Below are 4,932 nucleotides of genomic sequence, written 5' to 3'. Positions count from 1 at the left end.
ATGCCAGAACCATAAATCTTGTGATGATACCGTTTTAATTATCAATGTTGGGTACTTGTGATAACCCCTCATGTACTTCACAATTCCATTAGGCAACTCATCCAATTCCAATATGTGCAGTCAATGCTACCAAACATTCCAAGAAATTCATGCATAGGCGAATTTTATGTGCATTGTACAAAAGTTGAATGTCGATTGTTGTTGGTTTACACAATTATTTGTTATCCTATAACTTAATAATACCATAGCATGTGTGTTTAAGACTTTCATGTGAAGTTCCTTCTGACATATTCAAGTATTCATCCAACGTGTGTATTGTGTTCCCCTACAGTAGTTTCCATATTACTGATGTTATTTCTACAATGAATCGAGACTTCTCTGAAACCTTGCATCTCATGTTGTTTCAAAATATGGACATTTTCTTTCTATATATTCAACAATACGCATGAATAAGTGTCTTCTCATCTGTAATCTTATTCGAAAATGTTCGTCACCAAATATTGCATTATCAACAAAGTAATCTTAGATCTGACCCTTTTTGACAACTTCACGATCTCACCTGACAAGAGTTCTCGAATTGCTACGCATGTTCGAACTTGTAGTATCTTAAAGAAGCCCTTGTGCAGTTCGGGAAAGTGCCACCAAAAGTTAATTGTTATTATTTTCAGATGAAGAAGAGAAAAGAAGATTTGTTTTTATAACATATTTGATGTGCACTTAGTCATTGAAATTTGAGGATGAATTCATTAAATTGGAGAGGGTTTGAATGAATTTGGAGAGGTTTGACATGAAATTTGAGAGAGTTGGAATTAAATTCGAGAGATTAAGTGGTTGAAAGTGGTTCAAATAGGTAATAAAATGGAAAAATAATAATTTTTTAAGCCGTTCAACGGTCAAAAGTGATGAGAGGAACAACTTAGCCAACTCGTATTTTTGTAGCACTGCTAGCCGACGGAATCGTGTAGTACGTGATACCGGCCTTACAACCCTTGACCCACCTCTCATCTAGAGTGACTCGGTACACCCTTAGGGTTTTCCTGTTGTGACAACATATTGTACCTTGTTTTTGAAGTTATGTGCATGTCAACATGTCTAGTTTTTGAAGTTATGTACATGTTCCATTACCTGACTTCACTCTTCAAGGTTACCATAGTACAACCTTTCAAGTACATGGTACACCCATCCAATGAACTCCCAGTTATGTGTATTTCTACTCGTACGATCTCACTCGTTATTTTCATTTTACCTTTTCTGCCAAAGGAATCTAAAGATTCCCACTTATTCTCTTGACAAATACAATAGTTATTATTTATACATTACGTTTTCTTTGCTTGATCGAAACTCACAACTAAACATAGAATTTGTTTTATCGAAGTTCACTCATATTACTACCGTCATCTCATTATAATTGTAACCATTGTGTTGAGGTTCTAAAAGATTCTATTAAAATTAAAAGACGTATTTAATGATCATTATTTTTTCCGAAAGAACTTCACTAAAACATTATGCCTCACTTAATTATAAATTTATATACTAAGGTTAATCCTATTCTAGAGCTGTTTGAGTGTTTGTAAGATTAATTTTGATTTATATAATTTTACAATTTTAAGATTTTAATGATACAAAATTAAGGGATATTAACAAAAATGACCACATGATTATCATGGATAATTGTAAATGATCATATTATTTTTGTGATTTTCCGAAATGTCCATCATTTCATAAACATACCCATTACGGATTATACAGATACATAGTGTGTATATTCCCTCGTTTTCGCTGGCTATTAGCTTCTTTTTCACTTATTTATTTATTTATCTATTTATTTATTTATTATTATTATTAATTTTTTAATAATTTCTTACCATCTACCATTAAAATGATTAGCGTCACAGTTTTTCAACTAAATGACACTCATTAATGCCCTTGTATCGAAATCTATTATGGTTTTTGTATGCATATTTAATTTCGGGTCAGATATTCGGCAATAGGTGGCATTTTAGAGTTTGAAATGCTGTCTTTTTAACATTTTTGTCCAAGAAAACGTTAGATACATCCATATGTTTGTAATACATATAATGGGGCTGACTCGGTATGGTGATTTGAAGCGTTTTCTATATGTTCAAGAATCATCACATTTTTGACTCAAGACCCCTCATTAGGTCTGAAAGGACGACCTATTCGACTAAGAGCATGCCATGCTCAAGAATCATCATAGTTGGGACCAAAAATGTCCTAAATGAAGAAATGGCTAGATTTATAAGATAAGATGATCAAGTTAGGAGCTTTTTACCTCCTGGAGGTTGATAGTAAGGAGAGAATCCCAAATTCAAGTTGCTTCCAAGCTCCAAAGTCTTCCCACCACCTTCTTCTTCTTCTTCAAGAATACCACCAAAACACAAAAATGAGCTCAAGATGCACTCTTCTCACTTAGGGTTAGCTAGAGGGACGTTTTCCCAGGTGGAGGCTGATGAGGGAATGGGAAATGGGGAGTTAATGACGATTATATATGGGTCAGACCCTAAAAATTAGGGTTTGAAGATTCTTTACGTATGCCCGACGTATGCGGTGTATGCTTAGCGTACTGATGCTCGCGCATGTACGCCAACATACACAACGTATGCCTAGCATACCAAGCCTTGCCCGGGATTTATGAAATTGCCACTATGGGACCAATTTGCAAACAAAACTCACTCCAAGGGCTAAAATCATAAACCTTCATACTTAAGAGTTAATTTTGGAAATGCCTCATTGTTGGGATGTCACAAATTGTGTGATGCATGAGAACTTTGGTCATTGGAAAATTATGACTAATTCATTGATCACATGTTTACGTGAGGCAATTGAAGGACTAATGGATCTAGTACATGTTGATATTGACTATTCAGATCCACCACAAAGGACGATAACTCTATTCATCATGATTTACCGATGCTTTGGTAAATATGGTTGTGTTAATGAGATTAGGCATAATTCTAATAGTTTGAAAAGATTCAAAGAGTAGCAGAACAAATAAAAGATTCTATTAGGCAGAAAGATAAAATATTCTCCAATCTGAAAAGAAATGATAATGTTTTAGTATCACGTTTTATGATCATCTTAGTAATTGTGAAATTGTATCACATTTGACTCCTCCAAGAACATCTTAGTGCAATTGTATGACTGAGAAGAGGAATCGAACATTATTGGAAATGGTTCGATCATAGACGAGTCATACTTTGTTCCAATCAAGTTTTAGAGTTATACTCTAGTAACTACAAATCGTATCTTGAAACTAATTTCATACTAAGAAGGTTGATAACACCTCGTAACATGTGAAGTAATAATTTTTACTTACTCTAGCACATTTAGAATTGGAGTTTTAATGTTTTTCGTTGATCAAGAAACAAAATATAAGCTGAGAAAATCTTATGCTAGTATATGAGGGTACGATTACCGAGTAAACTAAGGTATTCTCTTATCTCGTTATTACGTAATTATGTTTGTGTAGCGTGATTACGAAAGGGTTGTTAGAACCCGAAATAGATGTTAATGTTTATAATATGGAGTTATTATGAAACACAGTGGTAAGCTTAATGATTTTAGCCATATAATTGAGTATTATGTATAAGATAGAATTATAGATTCGAACACATAAAAGAGATATCTTAGGTTGTGATATTTAAGAATTATATGTTATTTTGACAACATATGAGATGAGGGTTGTTGCAGGATTTTAAGAGGTAAAATCCCATATACCTAAAATATTCTAGGTAAGAAACTTTGGCCACTTTTTTGAAGCTTTAACTTTTTAATTTGGGTATTTTAGTCGCGTAACCGATTTATGGAAAAGTAAAAAGCTAATTTCACGAAAACCCTTGTACTTTGGCTACTTTATTGAAAATCCATTTTTCTCTTTTATGTTAGGGCTGTGTAAGATAAAAAGTTAATGCCAAGAAGACCCTTTTACTTTGACTTGGTAATTTAAGTATTTTCAGTATACATATGCCATATATATTCTAGCATAAATATACATATACAGGATGCATGATACATTAATAGATATACATATACACGATGTATAAATACATAATGCAACAAAATTGCAAATATAGTGTCATTTATTTGGTAACGTGCTAGATTAATGGTAACGGTCATTTGGTTGATATTGCAATAAAGTTATAAATATAGTGACATGATTGAGAAAAAACACAGTGTCAAAATCGTAATTTTGATAAACATAGTAACTTTATTGCAATTCGAAAAAAGTGGTTACCGAGAGAACATGCAGAACCAGTAATTTGGTTGATATTGCAACAAAATGATAAATATAGTGACATAACCCTTTTTGATTCCCGGTCCAATATGAGTTCTCGAAGATCTTCGTTCGAAAAGACCAGCTAAGCATCATTGGCTTGATCAGCCTTTACCTGAACAACTACCTAATACTACGCAGGCTCATCAAACAGCGCTTTTTAGCTTTCTTCAGGATTTGGCCCGAACTGTTCAGCAGATTCCCACGTGTTACGCACCCGTTCGCCACTTTGTTCTCAACTCTTCTCACCTCCTGGGCGAGACAAGCTACCTTTAGCTAGGAGCATCTTTTCCTTCTGCCCAGCTCCCCGAAAACAACGTTCGACTTGCATGTGTTAAGCATATAGCTAGCGTTCCTTCTGAGCCAGGATCAAACTCTTCTTTTGACTATGATTTGGCCCTACAGTGGTAGAACCTGGTGAACCGGGCGTACTAAAAACAATTGGTGTCAAATTCGAAATTTTGTGGTAATATAGGGACTTATTTGCAATTATTCCTTTTTTATACGGAATCAAGTCCGAACGTACAAAGATTATAGTATGGTTTAATAGAGCGGTGTATTAATCAATTTAATAACACCACAAAGTTCAAATGTTACCTCACAAACTGATGCAAACCCCCAACATCAGTATAAAACCA

Source organism: Lactuca virosa, chromosome 8 (genome assembly GCF_052849685.1).
Source record: "Lactuca virosa cultivar CGN04683 chromosome 8, Lactuca_virosa_CGN04683_v6, whole genome shotgun sequence".
NCBI classification, from domain to species: Eukaryota; Viridiplantae; Streptophyta; class Magnoliopsida; order Asterales; family Asteraceae; genus Lactuca; species Lactuca virosa.
The sequence above is the reverse complement of the archived record's forward strand: the minus strand, read 5'-3'. Positions refer to the sequence as shown.